This window comes from Helicoverpa armigera, chromosome 21 (assembly GCF_030705265.1).
Source record: "Helicoverpa armigera isolate CAAS_96S chromosome 21, ASM3070526v1, whole genome shotgun sequence".
Classification (NCBI taxonomy): Eukaryota; Metazoa; Arthropoda; class Insecta; order Lepidoptera; family Noctuidae; genus Helicoverpa; species Helicoverpa armigera.
In genome coordinates this window covers 259,252-284,448 of record NC_087140.1, presented here as the reverse complement: position 1 = coordinate 284,448, position 25,197 = coordinate 259,252, and the positions used below count along the sequence as shown (strand labels likewise).

General features: G+C 39.3%; 1 protein-coding gene across 4 annotated transcripts in view; it reads left to right on the top strand.

The window, feature by feature from the left end:
• Positions 1–25,197, top strand: part of LOC110380909 (C-terminal-binding protein) — an 82,783-nt gene that overhangs the window by 18,377 nt on the left and 39,209 nt on the right. For 3 of the 4 annotated variants that reach the window (XM_064040171.1, XM_064040169.1, XM_064040170.1), the window contains exon 2: positions 9,489–9,541. The gene's annotated coding sequence lies outside the window, so the exon portion shown is untranslated. Of the gene's footprint in view, positions 1–1,276; positions 1,765–9,488; positions 9,542–25,197 lie in introns of those variants that run through there. The other variant, XM_049848975.2, reaches the window with a different exon arrangement.

The following is a 25,197-nucleotide window of genomic DNA, read 5'->3' as shown; positions in this document are numbered from 1 at the left end:
TATTTACTGAGAAAAATTGACATCCTTGGCGCCAAAAATTCCAATTCGTCCTCTTAAACATTGATTATGTGGTTGTTGTTTGTACGGGACGCTCAGTTCGTATTATTATTAGTAACAGTAGGTATTATTATTGCTAAGAGGAAAACATCTCGAAATAGCGCAATTGCGCGACGTCGACTCGCTCGCCGACGTTCGCCATTATTCACTTTTTGCAGCGAGTGCTAGCATTCGACAGACGGCTCGTTCTGTTGACGTTGACGTTTTTGTGCCTCTCGGTTTGATACAGCCAGACGCTTTGTCATTTTTCAGTGGCCACTACGATTTCCGTGCAAGTTACAGCCCACTGCCCAAACTATAAAAAAATCGAACCAATCAAATTTTGAGCGCTCCAATTTGCGAGGGTACCACGTAAACTCAAACGACATTTTTCCGTTTATAAATTCAAATAGCTAATTTCCGAGGTTAGCCGGCTCTAAACCCCATATTTTGTTGGTAAAGGCGCCGCCTTGTTCTGAGCAAGGTGGGATCCGCGCGTCGCGACTCTCAATCACGTTGTTTCCTCACGTTACAGTTTAATGGTTTGCCTATTCATATTGCGTACGAGATGACAGCCGTTCTCGGCGTCCTCAGACGAGGGCCAATTTAGACAAGTCGTTCAATTTTCGCTTCTATAACGAGAACTAGTGAGAAGTTTCCGGTCGTTTGAGTTTGTAAATCGTTTGTTGCTGTGTTTTCTTGCGTAAGCAGAGTCATGAGTCATTTGCGTTTGGTCAATTATGTTGAAGTGGTGTGATTATCTTGTAGTTTTAATTGTTTATGTTTTTACTACAATACGTGGGTTGGCAAAACAAGTGACGATAGCAGTAATTGGAGCTGGGGCGTTCCCCAATTAGGGCGATTAGAAATGGCGCGGTCGAAGCCAAATTAGATTATGTGGCGCCCGTGAAACGCTATGGTCCCTCGACATGCGACCTCATGTCACCTCTGTGACGGTGTAGCAGACGCCAAGTGAGGCGTCCCGCTTTATCACTACGCATTATTATTGCGCAATTCGCGCCATTAAGAAATACACGTGTTATCTCGGTGTTCGAGAATGTTCGTGCGTCCGCGTGGCATTGCGCCCGCGCCCGATAGTACTAGCTACTAACGATTCCGGCGAACGGACGAAGCGAGTTCGACACGTTTCGTATATTGGCGGTCGCGACTCACAGCGGCGTGCACCGATCGTAAATTGCGTTTTCGCCGGCGTGAAAGGCGACCGCCGTTGCCAGCCGGCCGGTGCATTCACCGCTCACCGTATCGAATTTATCGCGAGATCGATACGCGCGCATACCCGCCAACGCGCTCTGTATACACTTACCTGCGCCTAGCCGCCGAGCGACGTCACCACACGTGGCGCGGCGGGGACGCGCGCTTGTGTGAGTGCGCCACACGATTATATGGAATTCAGCGATTACGCCACCTACCTACGTACAAGCATCGAGCGCGAGTACGTCCGCTCAGCGGTAATAATAATAATTAGCCGCCTCATTATTGTTATTGGAGGCGACGGCGCTCGCTGTCACCGACAGATAACCGCTGCGCGCGACCAGACACCGCCGCGTTCGATTCTCGCGGCGTGCTCGCCACCATTGTTGCCATTATCGCCGGACAAGGAGAAATACTCCCTTTGTGTTGTTAGTTGTACTGTGTACCTACTCTGCCTGGCTACCGGATTGTAGTCACTGGATTGTTTGACTCGACACCACCGGACCGTTCTATCAGGTAGGTACGTTTGCTGAGTAAACTTCACTTGTATCGTAAACAATGGACACGATTTCTGTTAACTGTGTACACAAAGTCCGCTGCGCCGAGTGCCTGTCTCCAGAGGGTTTGTAGGGCGAAGCGTTCAGTGACCTTGTGACGCCACGCGCGACATGTTTGTGTATTACATTTGGCCGCTCAGTAGGAGGTTATTGAAAGTAAACTGATCGCTAATAGCCTCCTAACTAGCCAATCTTGTTCAGATAACATGACGTGTTGATGTCATACCACAGCGTGGCCGGAATCTGCCAACTTCTATTGAACTTTAATTTACTGAAAGCGTTTGTTTTGCAACTTTAATAGGTTGTGTTCATGACATATTCATTAAGAGAAGTTGGTGATCTAGGTCTTGGTAGGCTGTAACACTAATATACGGAATAACATTCAGGCAATTTGATACGGTCTCGAAATATTTTGGGTGTATCATCATTCCACCCCCTCATCTTGTATTGTTTCCTAGTTGCTTGCTTACATATTTGTTTTGCTTTAACTCTTGTTGTTTTTATGTTTTTACCCCCGTGTGTGTGGCCCGCTGTGCCTTCACTTTAGTTTGACATAAATGCTAATGCTCTTTACTTCTAAGTCAACATACCACTTATACCCAATTATTTACCTACAAATTATAGCCTTGCTCACGTTACTCAGATAACTTTGACACAACAAAGCCGTTTATCAGTATCGAATAAAATATTTTGGTGGCGTTATCTGCCCGCCCGCCATTTTCTATTCGTATCTACATAACAGCACTTACATTCCAGATTGTTTTATTGGCTTATGTCAATATGTCAGAGAATTTTATAATCTTTGAAATATTATGCATTACATACGTACGTCAGATAATTATCATCAGGTAGATAGAAAATGTTACTGCTGTTGCTATGCCTAAGTTTATCGAGCGCGGCATAATTATGCCTTCGAAGTAGGAATTATTTTTTTATTGTAAGGTAGGTTATAGCATTCCTTTTACATATTGCGATAAATCTATCTAGATATGTAATAAGATTGATTGTTTTCATTTCTACACTATTTCTAGAAGGAATTCGCTACACAATCTCATTTATAAAACGGTCGTACAAATACATGGCCACATTTTGGTTTACTTTATCAAATGACAAGTTTAAAATGTGCTTCGAACGGATATCGAATGCCATGCACGTGCGAAGCTCCGTGATCGATGCGGTGCATCTAGAAACGCGACTAACGTAAATCTGGGAATGAAATAGGGCTGTCACTGGTGCCACGTGATTTTTTAAATTATTTTTATAGTACGTGTATTATATGTGGAAGTATTTACAGTAATAATATTTAACCAAAACACGTATTTGTACCCGATGATATTTTTGTACAATATCATACAGAAGCCATGTAATACACTGCTGAAGAAGAATGGGGACTAATGATGGATAACACCGTGTAACAGAATCTGGACCATTTTAAAGTGTAACAACGCCTCCCCAAGCTCCTAATAAAAAAGGTATAAGTAATTCAATTTATTCAAATACTCCCTCGGCGCCTCGCCTTCTTAAGTGCAAGTGTACATTAATATAAATACCGTCACGCCCAACGCCCGTCTCACGTCCACGATTGATGCGGCTGATCGCTCCGGGAAATCCTGACGGATGTAACCCTGGCCACTGCGCGGAATAAAAACGTCCGTCTGAACGGAATTTATGAAACCTCCCTTTGTGATAGTGCTGTGAACCTACACGTATGGAGTTTGCCAAGTGTACTGCTATTTGTGTTGTTGTTGCCAGTTCTAATGTGAATGGTATAACACTCTTTTTGGATTACGCGAATTTGTTTGCTTTGATAACCTAAGTTAATTTAATATGTAATGTAAAGCAATTTATGGTTAAAATTTGGAACGTTATGTGGTTTAGTTTACGTAGAGTGCGGCAAAGGACTAAAGTTCGACAAACATAATTTTAAAGGTTAAAGGATTATTTAAATCTGAGATCGTACCGCCTAATTAGCATAATTAATGAAACTCAATTATATTAATTTTAAAAATAATACTTATTTAAATTAGCTATCACACGAGCTAAAAGTCAACCGTACTAAAACTGATGCAATCTGTACGAAATCCCGTTTCAATGTCACATTACATTTAATTCAAAACAGGTAGTCTTTGCTGACCTCGTTAACGGAAACGTAATCGTAACACGAATAACTTTCACAGCTAAACACATAGCAACTACATACACAAACTAAAACTGCAACGTTTAAATTCAAAGAAAGTAAAATAAAACAGACTGGTATGCGGAAAAGCAGAGGTAGAAAATAACGCTTACACTGTGTGAAAATGACTATTTCGAAACGTGATTCTTATTACAATTAATATGCGGACGTGTCCATAATACATATTATAATCGAGCATAAATATTTCAACGTTGATGTCATTCTGTATCGTGTGCGGTTTTATTTGCGAAAGTGTCGGCGCTTTTTTTTTGATAAATATTATATCATGGAATGGCAACTAGATAAATATAATTCTGCAACGTACGGTTCGTGGAACTCGTGTTGACGTTTTATTTTGATGTTTCGCTGCACACTTTAATGGTGCACTATAAATATGGCTGATAGATTGCAACGAGGTTAAATATGAGTATGATATGCACTACGCTGTATTTTTGCGATGTTTCTAGTGGAAAAATTAGACTGTACTGTTGCTATTTGCTAATATCTGGTTCCAACTGGAATAGATCGGTCTTCAGGTCCGGATCTTTGACCTCAACTTACCAAAACAGATAAGTCTACGAAAACATTTCGCAACCTATTACTATAGGTACGTACGTACATTCGTACTTTGTTATAACATACGGCCAAAATTCTGTAATATATTATTCGCATAATGTCAACATGCGGCTGATTGGCTAATCAGTGCGGCCCGCAATCGGCTTAACGAGTGAACATGTTAGCGTGCTTGACAGTCGCCTGATACCGCTTTTATTGTAATGTATGTAAGCTTAACGTTAATACACGAATTATTTAACACGTGAATTATAAAATCAATTGCTGTATGTAGTCGGAATCGCGAGAATCGGAAAACCTCTTCTGTGTTTCCAAAATGTTTTAAAACATTGTGTCAGTTTCACTCTTTTAGATCCTTTGTAGGAGAAAGCGTTTATAGATTCGTATTAGTTAATTAATGAGACTTCATTTGTTTCCCGTGAACTTGTAAAACAAGCAAGAAGAATATAGCTGAAAGAGAACATCTGGTACCATCTTCCCAACTCTGAAAGTCGCGCTCCGCATAAAAGAAACGAATACTGTTGCGAAAGTTGATCACATCTACAAATAACTTTTCTCACAGTACGTCTAAACGAATCAAAAACTAAAGTGTGCAAATTTATTCGCACGGAACTCTCCGTTCGTAGTTTAGACTAAACTATTTCATTCTCGTGTAACAGGCCAGCGTTCATCTCGACCTACGCCACTGCAACTTTCTTTAAACTCCAACCGGCGTACACACTCTTATCTTATATTCTATAGCAGTTTCTAGACTTGTTTGGCTATGCTGTGGGCTGACTAACCGGTTCCCAAGTAGGCTCGTACAGTCGCCTCCAAAAAAAAAACAGTTCACTTTCTTACAAGTCGTTTGTAGCGAAATATTTTATGGTCCTGTTACTAAAATAAGGTCTCGTGTTAAGTATAAGTTTATTGTTGTTCGTATTATTAGCCTTATTTTTTATAGCTGAATTGTCGCTGTTTGTTTTATTGTCGAAAGAGTTTCGTCACGGAATCGTGATTACGAAATGCAATTACACATTTCAACATGTTGTCTCAACTGGGAAATATGGTTCGTGTAATTCATAAGACCGTGGCCATAAATGGAGTCTTCAAACATATGACAGTGTTGTGTCTATTTAAGGCATGCAAGTCCGAAGCATTTGTTTGATATTCTGTGTGCTGTCGTCTACGGAAATGTACAAAATTAGATCGCATGCAGTAGCCGCCGCTTCCGCACCGCATCGCATCGCGTAGCTGTAACTCATGTCAAATATTCATATTAAATTCTATAACGAACGTTTATCGTATGTACTTTATCTTTTTCGTTATGGTTTTAATTATAAGTTCCGAGTATTTCGGAATTACGTGGCACTTGAAAAATTCCTGTCAGAGATTTTAGTCAAGTCTTCTTAACACAATTTTGCTTGTGTAGTGTATAAACTCCTCTCAACTTGTATACTTCCTAGGCCTGTTGTAAACACTAGACGCAGTTAACCTATGCCCCTGTGACATTTCGATGTACTGGATCTGGTCTGGCTTTTACTCTTAGAAGACGAGTCGTGGGAAAGTGATCGTTGCTCCGTAACTAAGTACTTCTGTACTTGCATTATTATTTTGCCTGCTGCGATTTCTACTAATTCAAAGTGCGTCTGATATAGTACAGCTGTAAAAAATATTTATTTGTTTAAGGAAAAACTTCCGTCGCAAACCACTGGCAGGTGAAATTGCCCCGCACAGCTAGTATTAAATATGTATCACGAAACTTTCCTTAAACAAACATTACATTTATGTGCTTTTAATGAAGTTATTAACTTTACATACGTCGAGGGTAGATTTTATCTGACCACACTATTCCTTTGTTCATCGTAATTCTAGGGTAAAATTCCATTTGAAAACAAAATGCTCATAAATGACTATGGAATTATTATTTATAGGAAAGTCTTCATCAATAATAACAATACAATCCATTCACATTAACGGCCGCAAACACATGAAAAATGACGGCTTGCCCCAAAACAATAATCCCATCACATATATTTTCCTGTCCACGGGAAAAGGTTCGGGAATGATTAATAGTGACACGGGCCTGCGGTCGTGTCGGCCATGGCTACGCGTGGCTGAACTATAGTAATCTCCACGAACCTTACTAATGGAAAATGTCCGTCTATACTGCGCCCACGGACTTATCTCGCAATCAAAGAAATGGCTACATTATAACAGCTAATTGTTATTTTTTTCCATGACTTATATCGACGATAGATCATTCTGACGTTTACAATATGTCTGTCTATCTATCTGATAAAATAAATTGTTAATCTTTAGTGAAGATATGAAGCAGGAAAGTGATATCATGGTTACTCATTCTCAAATCGATATCAAATTAGGACACAGTGAGGATATTGAGTCACGTACCGGAAAGTAAATACGCTGATCTTAAAGTTAGAACCATTTGTTGAGAGAACTTTCTAAGCCAGTTAACAACAGCTATTTCTAAAAACAATACATGTATAGGCATGGTTTTCCGCAAACGGTTATTGTTAACCGTTCAATACTCCCAACCCACTTAGTTACAAGTCGGCTGTCAGAATAACAAATGGACAAAGTTGTCTCGTATTTGACGAAACGCTAGCCGTTGTGGCCGACTTCCAAACAATTTGAAGCTTTCATGCGTTCGCGAGAAATGTGGCAAGGACGCAGCCCTAAACTGTTAGCCAATCGTTTTCACACGACCAATGAGACGATGAAAGTACTCTATTTTGGGCCCTCGCTAATACGACAAAAGGCGTGTGAATTGAGTGGGCTATAACTATTTTTAGAGTAGTTCTATATCGTGTATTTAAGCCGGAATTGTGAAGCAAATACCAAAAGCGTGGGACGAAGAGTACCGGTGACTTGCTGCCGAGGTGACAATTCCAAAGCGCTGCCAATTAGCGACTCGCAATAAGTAACTGATGTATTACGAACGGATTCTGAAATAACCGTCTAGGCCTGATGCATAGTCACGTCACAGTCTGAACGCGTGAACAAAGTATGCCAAATCTCTGACGCAACCGTCAATGCGATAAATTAAATACATTTTTGTTTATTCCCAAAGCATTTGCATTCGAGACGGATTTAGTGGTTACGCGATTTAAAACTCACCCCGTCACTCGGCATCTAAAAATATTGTACTTGGCACTGAATAAAACGGCTTAACTGTTTGAACTATGGCCAAGTTGTGAGTTGTAATTGTACAGCGTTATCTCGGGTACTGATACCAAGTATTTACGTAGATAGCGCATTGATAAGAGTGTTTTGCAGGTTTTGATACGCTGTTACTAGTCGTCAAATTCACTTTCTTTATGGTCTTTTGGGATTTTTATATTGCGCTCTCCCTCGCTGAAATAAACTCATTTTATTCCGAGAAATTAAAAGGGAATTGAGGTCCGTTTCCAAAAACAACAAAAAGTATGGAGTAGCGGTTAAGTTCTAATGCACTAGTTCGACTGCCGAAAAATTATTGTTTATTTAGGCCGGAGCTACCTTTTGTTTGAAGATTATTTGCTTTGGGAATACCTAATTTCATTTTCCCACCCTGAATGAGTCTTAATCGCTATCGTTTCTGTCCTTTGTCAAAAGTTTGAAAAAGTAAACTACGGGAGCGCCAAGCGCGGCGTACCGCTTCTCACTCCCCTAAAATCCCTTTAAAATTAAACGAGAACTTGAAAAATCCTCTTTGACAAAGTTTGGAAGTGGGATCGAGTTGGTAAGTTTGTTACATCTCGCCGTTCAATATTTTATAATGTGGCGAGAGGCCGGCCGGTGATCCGTGAGCGTCACTCGACCTCCACGAAGGCCGTGCCCGGCTTTTATTGATTTTTTATGCGCATTGTCCATTTCGTTCGTACCTACGCCCCCGCCTGGCGCCCGCCCGCTCTGGCCCACAAGCGACGAATTGCGATACCTATATTTGTCACCCGAAATTACTATGCCAGCAGCACATTTATGATTAGCCCTGACGCCGATATTAGACCACACTATATCAGATAGCGGAGCGATATGATGCGTAAACATAATCCATTTATGTGCTAAGGGGAAACAAAAACGACTAAGTTTTATAGTTGTTGTGTTATCATTAAACTGTCCGCGTGTTAACCTACTTATGTTTTCTCATATTGGCGCCGGGGGCGTAACTAAACCGTACCGTAGTGTATGCGTAGTTATATCACCTTTTACTGGGACTGGGCAAATCGTTTACGACTTCGGTTCCACTCGTAAAAACTTTAGGCGACAAGTCAAAAGGGAGACCTTCAAATTATGCCCAAACTTTATCTTCAATGTTCTGTTTTATGATTCTGCTAGTTTTCGCTACGTCAAGTCGGCATTTATTTTCTAATTTCTGCTGTGACTTAAAACATTTGTACTTTATGTTTCTCCTCAAATAATATTGTACTCTTTCCGTTACAATAACTGCAGTCGTTTCGAAGCCAATGCCTTTTACATTGTCATGTACAAAACAAATTATCTCTTTTCTATTAATGAGCTTCACACCTTTTCTACCGTTTATTTTACGATTCTTCATAGACGTCCGTAATTCAAGTTTTAATTATAAAATGCGTGTAATTAATTAAACGTGAAACAATGAGAATTGGCTAGCAATATTTGGGCGGTTGCAGCGTTGGTATGTTCATGACAGTTATTGGCTTTACTCATGTGGAATTTCTCAACACAATTTGCATTTAAGCAGTCCTTTTGTATGGATCTTATTGAACCGGTGAATTATTTTCCCTCTAGATTAGTAACGATATTTTAACAAAATAATGTAGGTTCATATTTACTGGATCTTTCAGGACAGGCACAAGTCTTGCTTCTGCTTCATTCTTGACTAGATGTCAAAAAAGTAGGCGTTAGTAGCAAGCATCTAAATTCACAATGTCAAAATGGTTTAACTAATTTATTTCTCTTTTTTGTTACAGATTGTAAAGTGTGGACTGCCAGATCACCTAGCTAACTACTTTATACTATAAAAGTAAGTTTGTTTTAATGTGAAAGCAATTTGCAATGTAGGGACAAGTGAAATCCACTTTACTTAAGTACTTAAGTTTTAATTAAAATTATTCTGCATTCTTTTGTTAAATCTATTCACAAAAATTGCGTAAACGCATAAATTAAGTTAGATAAATAAGAATTTGCGGATTCATGTTTGCCTTGAGTACACTGCCACGTGGTCTAAGCATGCAGACAGCAATTTATCATTTTCTTGACATTCAAAACGAGTATTATAATTAAAATATTTAACATGTTAATGTTTACATAAATTATAGAAGAGATCTTTGGGTCCAAATTCATGTTTTGTTGAATTTGAAGCTTGTCATTTTAATTCGCGAAGTGTCTACGATGTCTATAAGTGTTCAAACTTGAATTAAATCAGCGTTGTCGTTCGAAGTAATGAACACACCTGTTGTATTATTCTTTGAGCTTTGCCGTTACACAATGGCCCGTCGTGTTCGTATTCTGTGCACGAACAATTTACGACTTTGCGAAATTCAAATATTGACTAATAATAATTTTATTGCTCGACGGCAGTCGGCACCCACGTAATTTGTTCTGTCTTCGACGTCAAACAGGTATTTTTGCTAATTACTAATTCGCCGCGCTTACTAAACCGTGAATTACTTGCGTTAACAACCACATGAACTTCTAATAATATTAACGGCCATATCATTAAATGGAACCTCGAAGATTCTTAGCGCTATCGAGGATGCCAGGAAGGATCCAAAAATTCTCAGTATTTCTAATTTTATCCTCCTTTGAGCCTGTTTGCGGAATTTCAACTCGAGAATTCCTGCGTCCGTTGACTCTTGCGCGGGTGGCGCGCGCGTCAAGCCGAGTCGTAAAATGCAAACGCTTCGTGTCACACGCGGAGTGACACATAGCTTTCATATCGCATGACATGCCGATCTGTCTTTGTTCCGATGAGTTATGCCCTGCGTCCCGCCGGTCCGCTAGATGAACGCTAACCGCGCCACAAATCATCGGCTCTGCTAACTCACTCCGCAAGAACGTCGGCTCGGCCCCCGCGACGCCCCGCCGACCTCGCCGACGTCTTCCCACAAATTCTCACCCCGAAACGAAACATTCACCGCCTCGCACCGGACGAATATCACACGAACGCCGCAATGACGTAAACTCCATAGTCGCGTGCGCCAGCCGATGTTCAACTTACATTGGGCCGTTGTGCGCGGCACACACGATCATTAAACGTATATCTGTTAATAATAATTGCGATTGTCTGGTTGTACGTGCGCACCGAGTTATGGCGCAGTTGCCGGGCGGTTTGCGAGACCCCCTCCCCCGCCGCAGTCACCCACTGCCGACCCCTCGGATCTGCGGCGAGCGGCGCATCTTGAGATGAAATGGCATTCAGTTTCGTTTTGTGACGGTTGAATGGGCGCCCGGTTTCGCGAATACGTGTGTGTATTGAATGTATGAATACATGCATTAAAGCATACACCTACATCTGGAATATTCACATGGACATACTTAGATTAAATCTTACCAGGAGAAAAAAACTATATTAAATAATCTTGTTGATAATAAGAAGACAAGTATTCGCAACGCCAATAATGTGTTGAAATATGACACAGAGGTCATGACTCATGACCTACCAAAAAAATGCCGTGATCATAGACTGAATACATTATGTATTTCCAATCTATACAGCCGTGTAAAAACACGTTAAACGAAAGTTGTTCCAATGTTGTCTTTTGATTAATATCATCAGAGAGTTTTGAAGAGAAAACTTTTGTTCCTAATTAATTGGCGTTAGATAACCCTTGACAAGTCACTATTTTCAACCAATTTCCCAAAAAGGTTAATATTTTCTGATATCTGGCCGGTTCGAAGAAGCGATCATCTCGAGTTAAAATTATAAATTTAAAAAAACCCCCGACCCAAAAAAGTATGCAATAATTATGACAAAAGTTTAAAAACGCTAAACCCTATAAAAAGCAAAAAATAACTTTTAACACTACGTAAACAAAATTTTGTCGTGTCGGGGGACCGCTCTAATTCATTACTTTAGATACGTGTTTTTTTTTTTAACGAATGTTGTAATTAGGTAGGTATCATTTTATTTATGTAAGTATTTATGAAGGTAAAAAGCGGTCCCCCGACACGTCAAAATTTAGTTTACGTAGTGTTAAAAGTTATTTTTTGCTTTTTATAGGGTTTAGCGTTTTTAAACTTTTGTCATAATTATTGCATACTTTTTTGGGTCGGGGGTTTTTTTAAATTTATAATTTAATTTTATTTCATGCTTTTTAAAGGAGCTCCTTAATTTTTCCTTCTGTCATTTAATTTATTTTATCTTAAGATGGGGTCGCTATATGCGATCTCGGCCAAAGGAAGCTGTTTAACAATCCTCATGGCAAACTGGCTCTGGGAGAATTGCACAGACTGAGAAACAATAAAGATTAACCTTTGGACATTCTAGATTTTCAGCAAAAATATAAATCGGTTTATCCGTTTCATTCCGGCATTTCAGGGTTTCATCCGCCACATCCCATTTCCAGCATCAGGTTCTCTCGTCAATCAGAAACATGAAGAGAACTCGTCAAGACAAATTCAACGAGCCCAAACTCGATGGGTTTCCTAAAAGGCAGTTCAGGGTTACGTCTCCTACCTTCGTGCCCTAACAGCAGACCAGCTCAGTGGTTCCAAAAGACATTAGTGTTTCAAATTTCAGATCCCACATATACTTGCAAGTAAACAGAGCGTGTAACATTCCTATCACATCTAGCAAACGAGCTGATGACCTTGAAGACCTGAACCGATTTCCACCAAACATAGCTAAGAACACTCCCGACTGACATACCTTTTAAACAAAAAAAACCGCATTACAATCGGATCATCCGTTTGGGAGCTACGATGCCACATACACACACACACACACACACACACACACACACACACACACACACAGACACGTCAAACTTATAACACCCCGTCGTTTTTGCGTCGGGGGTTAAAAAACAAACTCTGAGATCTTATTATTACTTAAAATGCTCAATGTTGTGCTGTACAACTGGGCAACACAGTACAATGTTTATTTTTGATGACGAATAAGTGTATATTACTAAGATTATGTTTTACCAAGAATTGTTTTTGCAAACCGAAATTCTGCTTAACTGGACAGGAAAAATAGGCAAGCGATTTAATGTCCGTAGACACGGAAAGAAAAATACATTTTAGTGCGAACTTTGGCTCAGCGATCATTCGCAGACCATTTGGACACCAGCCTACAAATTCCACCTTTTATACCCAATAATTCACATGTTCGCACTTTACGAGGCATTATAGAGCACATGTTACAGTTTTTCCGTTAGCTTGCACATTTTTACGATCTCGATGCGGCTCGGGCGGTAGTTTAACACAGCAGAGCCCGATGCCCGTCGGGCTCTCACGACCGGTCCCTACGTGATCTCCTGCGACGCTCCCCGACTCGCTAATAACTGCTGTACACACGTGCCCACATGTGTGTGTGTGTGTACTTGCTGTAAGTGTGTGACAAGAAAAATGTTCTTCGTTACTTTGATAACGTATTGTGTTGGACGTGAGAGAAATGCAGCCTTGGGTCGTGGTTTTACTCGGTGTTCAAGTGAATTCGGACGGCTCTTTTGTTCTCGTACATAACATGTTCATTAGTGATGTATGAATATGGTAAGTTGACAACACAACAGATCATCAATGTACATTAATGAGTTGAATTAATCTTCTCTTATTCCCAACGGTGTTCAATTAAAAGGACTCATAATTTACATTTAGAAACGTATAGTCGTAGATTTTATTGGATAGCTATTTTATTGGACAGAGCATGAAGATTATTTAAATACCTCGAGTTATATTGCCCTTAGGGAATGATCCCAGACACAGGCTTACAGAACGAAACGGGTTTCACCATGGGACTTCACAATAGGTTAACTATCTGTCATTACTCATGCACCGTTGCGACTTTCGAAGCTCGGTACCTCGGTGTCAATGCACTTGGCGTTCACGATACTTCCCAACTAACCCTGCCTGTTGACGAAACATGTATAAACTACACATGTACTTACATTCAGCAATATAACAGTAAACGAGGCATTTTTAATTCCCTCGCAATGTGTATATTTACTAGCAAGTTTTCGAAACAATACGAAAATTTACATTCATTTCGCTCGGCTGTTAATGCATTTACGTCATCGCCTGTCTGGGTGATACGTCTGCTGTTTCCCATATCAATATTTTCGAGAGAGATCTCACCACGACCACTAAAATTTTTATGACAATGCATTCTGCAAGACCTGCTCTTAGACTTCTGGTGTTATCTAACAGATTATTTGACTATTGAATAGTAATTTTTATGAGAGAACTAAGTTTTATGAAACATGTACTTAACTGATGCCTTTCTGTGGGTATTCAAATAGCTTTTAAAGTAATTAATAAAGATGGCACTTCCATATGGGTATTGAGTTGCGTGTTCCGTTAATATATGGTCGTAGGACTGTCATGTCGTTCTCCAATGAATTACTGCGCATTCCACCGCTCATGCAATAAATAAATAAGCATTTTTATGTCTACTATTATTACTGTTCGCACTTAGCAACTAGCAAATACCTTGGTGTTAGTTGCCTGCGGGTGACAGTTTGCATAAAGTTAACACGGTTCATTCTATAAACATTATTATTCACCATCAAAGGCGCACTGACTTAGATTTGTACGGAAACAGCTTACATTTCAACCAATGAAACTATGCAGACGTTCTTTGAAACACTTGAAACCGATTCCTCTAAATTCCGATGCACCCTGAGCTTTATGCCGAAGTGTCGTCTACCGAGAAACAAGCACTAATATCGGTATGCGCGAGTCGATAAAGCCAACGGTCAAAGGAATTCGACTCTTTATTGTGTTATCGAGTAGGAATATCGATATGACACGTGTGGCTGTTTAATCGATTAATCAAATAGTTGTTCGCAACACTTGCTCGAGTATTCTGTTTGTCGATAACGTATCGGCTTGTTTAATGTGAGTTGGTCGATAGTCGTAAAGCACTAGTGAGAGCGGTGTTTATGTTTCATTTTCTTTTCTATTGCCTTTACATTGATTTTTGCATATATATAAGATGCATTATTTAATAGCCGAATTGTATTCTTGAAGAAAGCGTCTACAATTTATTTATTTTATGATATGCAAATAATCGTTAAGCGCCAAGACTGACTTCTTATTAAAACACTAAACACGTATACTTTCTAAACAACTTGACTGTTGTTTTTATTCAAAACTTCCAAGTTTCTAACAAAAAGTCTCTACCAAATTATTTCTTCATCAAAAGCCGCGTCAAACTTTGCCTTTCAACAAAACCTAATCCAATCCAATTTAGTTTGAATAGAATTAGACTGCGAACAGTAAAACCATTAATCGGACGTTGGATTTTGTATGTAAAAGGCTTCATATCGGATCCCGGCTAATTCTAATGACGCACTATGTGTAAATGACCAGGGGAAATAGGTCGGTCATGAATTACGGATATTGCCAACTTTGTTCTGTGTAAATCATTTGTTGTTGAGGGTTTCGTACTAAGTTTTGAATCACAATAGATAACACAGTTTCTATTTGTGTTGCGTAACTGCCCCAAATCTGTAAGGGTAGATGTGGTTTGGTTGCCTAGAAATAATAATACTTTCTACGTTACATTTGCTGCAGTGTGATCTTGTTAAATGAGCATGGCATGCCACCCGTCTCCGTTCTATAGCATGTCGCTTTTCATCGCACGTGCCGCCCGCGTTGACTCACTCCACCGCGCCTCGGTTATTTGACTTTCAACAACACTGTGCTACTACCATTTCATTTAAAATTCACGATAGCCATCACAAGTGTTCTATTGACATACGGTATACAAACTGCGTCAGCAAACATTACACAGCTATCAACTTTCTACAGCTTCAAACTTCTAAATCTTGCCGTAACACCGAACTAAGCCAGTCGGAATCATTTACGACACCATAAAAAATAACCACGCTTTCCTTCTGAGTAAACCTCCAATATTCACGGCTGTTTTATTGGAGCGTAGTCCCTTAGTAGTATAATATAGTAACATGTAGGGTGGGATGTCTCGCGCCCTTACGCCTCGATTCACGCGGTGTCGTGTTACCAAGGGCCCTTTGTAAGAGAGAAATGTGATAAACAGGAAAATGCTCAGGGCTGCCTATCCACGATAACATTCAATATTGGAATTTAAACATTACGCCATCAGAATTAATTCTGATTGCGAACACAGATGACGCGTCCATTCTAATCGCTCAAATTACCGTTTGATGTCTAGTCTACAAAATTATATGAAATAATTCTGCGCGTTTATAAAACGTTTGAATTTTGACGTCCATACAAAAAGCTCTTGACGCCAATTTCAAAACGGAATTACATTTAACGGAACACGGAACTTCGGCTTTCCTTATTTCGGGAATTAATTTGTTTGCCTGCGGTGGTGTCCTTATTGTAAATGTTTCCGCATTTTCAATTTTATCCTTATCTAAATTTTTGATTAGTTCATATTTATTACGTGGTTTGTGACTCAAAACTGAAATTAAAACACTCTTGATGTATCATCATCTAAGGCATAGGACGTCCACTGCTGAACATAGGCCTCCCCCTTAGATCTCCATAGATACCTGTTGGATGTATAAGCAAAATTATTGTTTAGTTACTATATTTGCAAGATTTGAGCAAGCGTGGTGGTTAATGCTCAATCCTTCTCCGTGTGAGAGGAGGCCTGTGCCCAGCAGTGGGACGATAAAAAGGCTGTAACTGTAACTATATTTGCATTGTTTTGCTAAAATACATGTCATTATGTAGTGTCCAAAATTGAACATGATAAAGCCTAAGAGGAAGTGTGAACAATGTAATTCATAATGTGAATATGATAGCAATTCCAGTAAATAGCTTAACTTTCCAGTTTCATCTATACAAAACCAGTATATCGCCACAATAGTGTTCGCGTATACCATTCAGAACAAATAACCAAATCACAAACAAAAACTCCACAACAATAAATAATATCGAGTTGTTCATACAAAACGCAAGGCGACGCTCGCACTGTGGGCCAACTCAGTTTCAAACTGGATGTAATAACTGAGCGAATCAATTAAAAACTCTCCAAGTAAAGTTTCGCCCGGTCCCCCAGACTACAGACCGTGTGATTTACGTGCTTAGGTGTTACAAAATTGCGTAGTTCTGCGGCAATGCCTGTTTAAACTTTTTGCACGTTTTGTCTTCGCGTTCCACTGTAATAAGGATAGTCTGGATTTTGTTAATGTAGCTGACCTACATTTTTTCGTAATTAAAAGTATAGCTGCGAGCTGCTTTCTTTCAGTCTGGATGTAACTGAAAACGAAGTTTTGTAAGAAAATAATAACGACAGATGTATTTTTCGTTTGCTTGTTCTATGTTATAAAACTTGAAAGTAATGACGAAAGTTTTTGTTGCGCTATGTCTGCTCCCCGCAGCTTACTGGTGGTCTCTAGTTTGTAACAAAATATTCTTGTATCTGATATCATTTATTACACGAAAAAAATGTTTTACCAAATCCCCGCGGAGTTGCTCAAGTGATTTATATCCGAAGGACGATCGGCCTATACATCACAAATATACAAGATATTTTCCAACGTCTTGTATTCCCAAATCACATAATCGGATTTCAAATGCTGAAAAGCCGTTCGTCTAAATATGAGTTGTAAATTACGGAGTGAAATATCGCGAAAACGCCTCCATTTTATTCATTGCGGTGTGCTTGTGTGTGTGTGTGTATGATTGTAAACAGTGCGTGTGTGTGGGAGTTGTCAGATAAATTCGTGTTCACGTCCTTGAAGCGGTGACGTAGGGTGTTATGATTTGTATTATTGATGCTACACGTGTTCCCGAGTCCCATAAAGATATACCTTTATAAAACAGCTTTTTCTTTATATTATACGATATAATACCCCTATTTCTGTAGGGCTCAATGAAGCATGTAGGACTGTAAGAGTTCCATGTTCGAATTTCAAACTGCTTCTTAGCTTTATTGGATAGAAGTTGCATACACTTTACGTTTGTTTCCACTGTCCAACCTCACTAGATAAACTGATGCATATAATTTCCATATCGAAGTTATATTGGAGATCTCGTATTGCGATATCAGAGTCCGTTCTATTAAACTCCGCAGAAGTTCGTCTGCAAACGTGGCTACACGTAGAGAATCACGTCTATTGACTTATTGGTATACACGAGATATCAAAGCATTTGAATATTCAGACACAAGACTCGTTTCATCGCAGACCAATGGCAATTACCTTGACATAACAACATTTATGCATACGACCGACACAGTTCTATATTATCGTGTATATCTAGCAAGTCGTATAACATAACTAGGGCTTTCAATACCGGTATTACGGGATCCCGTAATACCGTGATCACGGATATATTTTGGTCTTTTTTCAATACCGGTATTGACGAGCCAATACCGTGATTACGGTATTACAATCTTTTTTATAATTTTAATTATTTTGGTTTGAGGAAGTTGTATTAAATAAGATAGATAACTACGTACTCGTAAGATGTACTCGTAATATTATTCTCACACTTCACACTTGTGTATTAAGCGCCAACTTTTATCTCCAGCATACCTCCACCTTTCTTAAACAACTGGTTTCTTAATCGATCGAGCGAGCCAAACGACGTTATAGTTTTGATAGTCAGTAGTAAAGAGACATCTCATCACTAGGATGTATCGCCAATCTACTTGGCAACACTGCAGGGACTCCAGAACAGAGTAGATTTCAACCGAGTCAAAGGCCTTCTCATAGTCCACAAATGCTAGACACAGTTGAAGTTGAAGAACAGGACGACAACAGTCCTACTCCACGTCTCTGGAGTTCTCCCTTCAAACAGGACATCGTTAAAAAGCTTCTGGAGCTCCCCCAGTATGGGCTTACCTCCTGCTTTTAGTAGCTCTGTTGTAATGCCATCCTCGCCAGGTGCTTTTCCATTTTTGAGCTGTCTCAGAGCGATCTCGATTTCGCTGACTTCTGGAAGGCGGTGAAATGGCGTGTTAATGTGGCTCTAGAATCCTCATTTCCGGGATCAGGTCGAGACGCATGCGATGCGTATAACCGGCCATAGAAGTTTTCCACTTCCGAAAGGACTGCCGGCACCGAAGAAATGACTTCTCCACATGTTGTGGTCAGCTTCGTCAAGTGGCTTCTTCCCGACCCCCGATTCAGCTCAATTGCTCTTTCAATGTCTAGAGTATTGGAGCACCGGAGGTCGCGTCGTACGTGCTTGTTGATCTCTTGGTTTAGAGCCCGCTTAGCTGACGAAGTGACAGGCGGGTTTTCACGTCGTTTCTTCATAAGCCCTAAAGTCTCTTCCGAAAGCTTTGATTTCTTGCCCTTACGCTGCATGTTACAGAATCTCGAACCTTCCTCCCTGAGGATCCGAACCACATATTCATGGTTCTGGTTAACGTCTGCTGTGGTTTCCACGGCGGCAAATCGGTTCTCCAAATTTGACTGGAACGTTTCAGATCCTGAAATGGTTTGGAGCAGTGTTGGTCGGAGCTTGGCCTTCATCAGACGGAAACGTTCGGCCTTGAAGTTACCGACTTGTCAGAGAGCCTCGGACAACTCGGTAATCGCTACCGGTATTAAACCTATTGATCACGGAGACGTTTCTATGTGCTTCTTGTTCGTCATGATGTAGTCAATCTCATTTTTAGTCATAGTGTCGGATTCATAACGTGATTGGACGCTTTTTGAAACTAAAGGATTGTGTTTTAAAAGTTTTAAGGCTCCAGCAGACCGGATGCGTATGCGTAACCACGCGCGTAGTCACGCGCGTAGTTACGGCGTAACCATGAGTTGTAACGACGCGCGTGTCTACGTTACGCAAGCGGTGTGGCCTGTCTCATACATTTCCATACATTACAACTCATGGTTACGCCGTAACAACGCGCGTGACTACGCGCGTGGTTACGCATACGCATCCGGTCTGCTCGAGCCTTTAATCGATCTAAAATTAAACTCCGATTTCGAATTAGACGAATTCGATTTGACAATATTAAAAAATATTTACAACAGCCTTTCTGTAGTAAAAGTAACTGTATTAGAAATTTGTAAACGGGATGCTCTAAAATTAAACTCCGATTTCGAATTAGACGAATTCGATTTGACAATATTAAAAAATATTTACAACAGCCTTTCTGTAGTAAAAGTAACTGTATTAGAAATTTGTAAACGGGATGCCAATTTACTAAAAGCGGATATTGCGCTAAAATGTATGTTGACGAAGTTAGATGGTCAAGCTACTATCTTATACTTAAGCCTAAATCTTGCAAAAGCACTTCGAAGACGCATAAAGGAGCGACGACTTTTAATATCTGGAGTATTGCAATATTTGCATGACCGACAATACCGTGATCACGTGATCACGGTATTGAAATTTTTAATACCGGTATTGATACCGGAATTGAAAAAATCCGGTATTTGAAAGCCCTAATTACATAACCACACATGCATAATAATGCCGCCCATTAAAAGGTAATTATAAATATAATTTGAATAAATTATACAGATATATACGCGGTATGTTAGCATCACTGACGTTTATTACATATCTTTAATCAGACCGATTCCCCGAGGGTTATACAGCTCTGATAATATTACTTAATGAGTCTGCATATATTGCGCTTTATGGCTTTTAAATTGCGTTACATAGAACATCATTAGATTGCTTCAACAGCTTGCTTTATTTATAGCTGAACGTTCATAGCGAAATTTCACTTATATCCTTACAGTAACTGCAAAATGAATCTCTTTAACGTTGTTTAATACCTTCTTCGTATAAAATTCTTGCTAACCTGTTTTATAAAAAGATATTCTCAGTATAACATTTTGTCATGCATGATGTGTCTTATATGACGCCGCGTTGATCACTTGTTTAACCATCTATGAAGACCGACCTTTTGTGTACCTATTGATTTTTATTGATATGACCTGCGTCATCACGCCATTGTCGTGTTTAGAGGACGGTCAGAGTTCTGTGTGTTTTATAGAATAAATATCATTTAGACGGTTTTCTATAAAAACTCGTTTTTTGTCAATAAGAAACCACATTTCACCCACTGTGCAGCTACTTTTTAAATGTTCTTTCTTCTAAATTCTCTTTCAAAGATTAAGAAGAATGTTCTATCGAGAAAGTTAAACACAAACAATCATGTTTGACTTTCATTATATTCATAATAATGGTCACAAAATTCTATGAAATAAACAACCAAGTAAAAATTCGTAATTAAATAAAAGAACACCACAATTTATGTTCTTGTTACAAACAATTTACAACTTTTAATTAGCTTTCACTTTGTTTTAATACTTTTACAATGACTTTTTCTATAACAAGTACTTAGCCATTAAATTGGTTCATAATTTTAGAACACTGCTGCCAGTTTTTCAGCGGTACCAGTAAATAGTTTTAAAGCAAATACTTCGCACATACATGTGTATGAGAAACGAGGTCATGCCGATTGACATACGAACTAAGTCTAGCAAAATTGTGTACCAGCTGCGGTTCAATAACACGGCAAAGACAGTAGTGCGAGTCGGAACAAAAAGTTTAGACCAACGGTACTTTCGCAATGCGTCGTCAAGCAAATCGATTGACACGCTTGCCGAGAGTTAAATACCCAAGTTTAACATCTTTTGGGTACTGAATTTGAAGTTTTAAAAGTAATTTGTTATTGGAATGATCTTTTCCTTAGCAACAGGTTGACGGTCGGTAGCTAATAGGCAGTTTTTTCCACACATCGTCATACTAAATCAATTTATAGAGGTGTATCCGATTCTCAGACTACGTATTCGTGTAAACCTCCATCTTATTCAATCTACTAGGAGATAAATTACGATTAGTTTATGTACTGACGTAACTGACTATTTAAAAATTAATTATGATCCTATTTAATTACACCAGATTGTAACCTGTCTAAAGGGCATTAAGATATCAAATAAGCATTAACGTAATATAAAATAGAATCGTAATTGCACATTTCATTAAAGTTATACTACTGGTAAATATTTTATTAATTGCGCTGCGGTGGTTAGAGCGTTGCAGAGTGAATGACCGGGTCCCGGCGACGGGCGGGAATGCATGTAAATGAGAGTTCTCCTGATGATACCATCGTGACGTAGCTAAAAAAAAAACTACCACTTAGTGCTGCAGTTAGGCTCTGTAAAGTATATAATGCTCCAGCCTTTTTGCTGACATGGCTAAATATTTGCAGACATTTTTCGTGGCTTCTAAAACTCGTATTGCCAACTGCGCACATTTACGTACTAGACTTATCGCTATAGTAACTTTAATGCTCTGTAGTCGTTCAAGTTATCTCAGGTAAGTATATAATGGCCGAGTAGCAACAGAAGTGGTTGTTGGTATACAATGAATCACGGTAAAGTACTTTCTTCTCAATGACTCACCGATTGTTCAGGAAAATAAACACCTGATTCATTACAGTTTTTACGGAGTTTGTGAATATATGTAATGTTTCTTGGTACACTTTAATTTAACGATAACTACTTTTCTATTGTTATTTAGTTTGCGAAATAATACAATAGTGAAATTATTTTCCTGTCTCTACGCAAATGTGTTAGAAATCAAGACTCATAAACTTGCAAATTAATTAACTTGACCCATCAAGACTACAGTTTTATGACCGACTTTCACAAAGCAAAGCTTCATTTTTCCTTATTTGTAGCCAACTGAGCTCGATAAACCTTTGTTCTACAACGCCTTACAGAGTTACAATCGCATGTCGATCAGAACGTGTCTGAACGCACTTTCTAAACGTTCATGTCAAGTTCTACGTCACTGGCCGATTGCGAGCTGAAATAACCCGTAGTTAGAACTAGAAAGGTGTGACCAATTGTTTTGATAACGGCTGGTGAAATGCGTCATACGAAGATAAGGCTTCGAGTATATTGATTGATTTGCCTGCTTATAGGTGAATTTGGTTAGCTGCAAAAAATACAATCGTCGTTAAATCGTTAAAGGTTTAGGAGAACTGGTAAAACTTATTCTAGGAAAATAAGTATACTTAAATTAAAGTAATCAAACAGGCAAACACTTTGTTTATTTCAAGTCAGTACCTAATTGTTGCTAGGGAAATTTTATTCAACCAAAACATAACTTTTTCCTCGTATTACTAAAAGCGTGAAACGTTAATTCGATCAACAAGTTTGTCTAAAAAATATTTCAAAGCAAATAAACGCGAGAGACGAATACTCAACAAAAATCTTTTCTACTTCGCTTCGCAGATGAGAGCTCTGTAAACACGGAGACATGATTATAAGTGCCGTAAGCATTTCCATTATAATAAACACCATTTCTGGGAACTCAGCAGTGACACGTGGAAAGATTCTTACAGAAAATCTGACTCCTGATTAGGTTTCAGGATCATAAATAATTAGCTTTTGGAATGTTCCCATCCCTACAAGATTATCCTTGTTGCGTAATACAGAAAAAGTACCTTCTTTCAGCGAAACTTGTTCTTATTTATAAGGTCGTTATCAAGAACAATAATAAATGTAAGTCATAATACTCTCCGACGGATGTTGGCAAACGGACTAGTACTAGAGGAAGTTTTACCGCCGTATGTTGATGTTTTCCTGTCCGCTCGTCGGTTTGTTTCAAGGAAAAAACTCAATGAATATTTATGCAACGTGTGTCGTGTAATTGGATTTCGCATTTAATAAAATCTGACACAATGCCTGTGTATGAATGAATGCTGTTTTAACCACGACCAATATTTTTGATGCTTAATTCGAACACAAAATGGAAGCGTGCCCATTTAAAACAGCATCGCTTTTAGTATTCACCTCTTATCCATTGTTATCGCCCCGAACACGTAACTTCCGAGTAATCGACGTAGAATGTACCTGTCTGTAGTAAACAATTCCAATTACCTCCTTCAGGCAGATTAGTTGCTTTCTGATTACATGCAGATACTCTTCGGAACCGGTTCCTACAAGGAGACTCGGACTACTTATCATTTTAATGTCATGGCCTTTTTTCACGAATGCACGACGGGGTTATTGTACGTAGCGCTTGGACACTGCTTCCAACATGTGACCATTCGTCATCCTAATTTACAAGCGCGAAGCTAATAAATTCAGCGGTGCACAGCTTGAGGTCTTGTGTGTGTTCATAAATTCCATAAATTATACACATTTGTCAATCTCTGTTACAACAAAAACTTAAAGGGAGCGACCACAGAACGGTCATTAATTAACTAAACGTAAGGTCTTACAAATCACCTCTATTAACTGATTGGACAGACATTTTATATTCAGAGAATCAAAGCGTTTTCTTTGAAGCGTCCTAATTTTAGCTCGAATCCCGTTTTCCTAACTGTTCCTTAATTGCAAATGTCCAGCTATCCAATCTGTATCCAATACATCCATGATTATCAATTCTAGTCAGCGTGGTTGAGTCAGCTTGTAGCAGAACGGTGCTAACTTAATTATCCCGACTTGACGCTGAGCGCGTGCTTATATTCTCTTTACATATTGACCATTACGTAGGCAGATGTTTGTCCGAGCGTTTTCTGGCCACGAGGTGTGTCCGCATTGTGTATTCCGACGGCCGCCTCGGATAAACCCAGTTTACGAGCTCAGCAACATCGGTTACGTCTTGCTTGCTGTTGCAAATGTACGCTTGGCGACAACGAGTCTGAGAATTTATCATTGTGTAAAATGTTACCCTCAAACAATCCGTGACTCTACCATCGACTCCAACTACAAAATCGTTATGTTGAACCATAAATTCGCTTGATTTTTATGGCACAGGCAGAGAAATTGGCAATTACAGTGTCGGCACACTCGTATCGCAATTCACAAGCCCGGCATTAAATTCGACGAAATGCTCAAAGCACGTTTCAGTAGTTGAGTGATTCTTGGATCGCGGAAAAAGCCCTAATGGGGTTTAAATTTTGACATAACCCTAAAATTCGAACGAGTCCAATTGCAGGTCGTTTGCGCGGGCTTTCCTTGCGATTGAACACGAGTACGCTTCGCCTGTTCCGGGGACACGTCGGATTGGAATATGTAAAATAATTCGCCGTGCCGAGAGCTCGCCTCGGCCGTTTACCTTTGCGATGAGATTATGCTGAAACTGACCCAGCTTACAAAGGAACCACGTTGAATGGAATATTTTGGGGTTATTTGAAGTGGCTTTTGTTGAAGACTCGAATATTTGAACGGAAAACAGAGTTACGAGGACGTTTGCGTCTTTGTTACATTTTACTTGCATTAAAAGCTTTCCGCATTTCCGACTTTCCTGAAATGGCAATGACTACTTAACAAATTAATACCTAAGCTATTTCTGTGCGCTTTTAATTTCAATTCTAGCGAAATGGGTCGTTCCCAGTAAATGACGAGAAATTAACTTTTGTTGCGATATCATTACGATAGCACAGCAACTAATAAAAACTGATTTCTGCGTAAAAGAGACATAAATAATTCATAGTGTGAGCAATCAATTGCGTGATGAATATGCTAAGTAACATTTACTCTGTTAGATATGGCACTAATTTTCATAATATTGTATGTACATGATACCACCCGT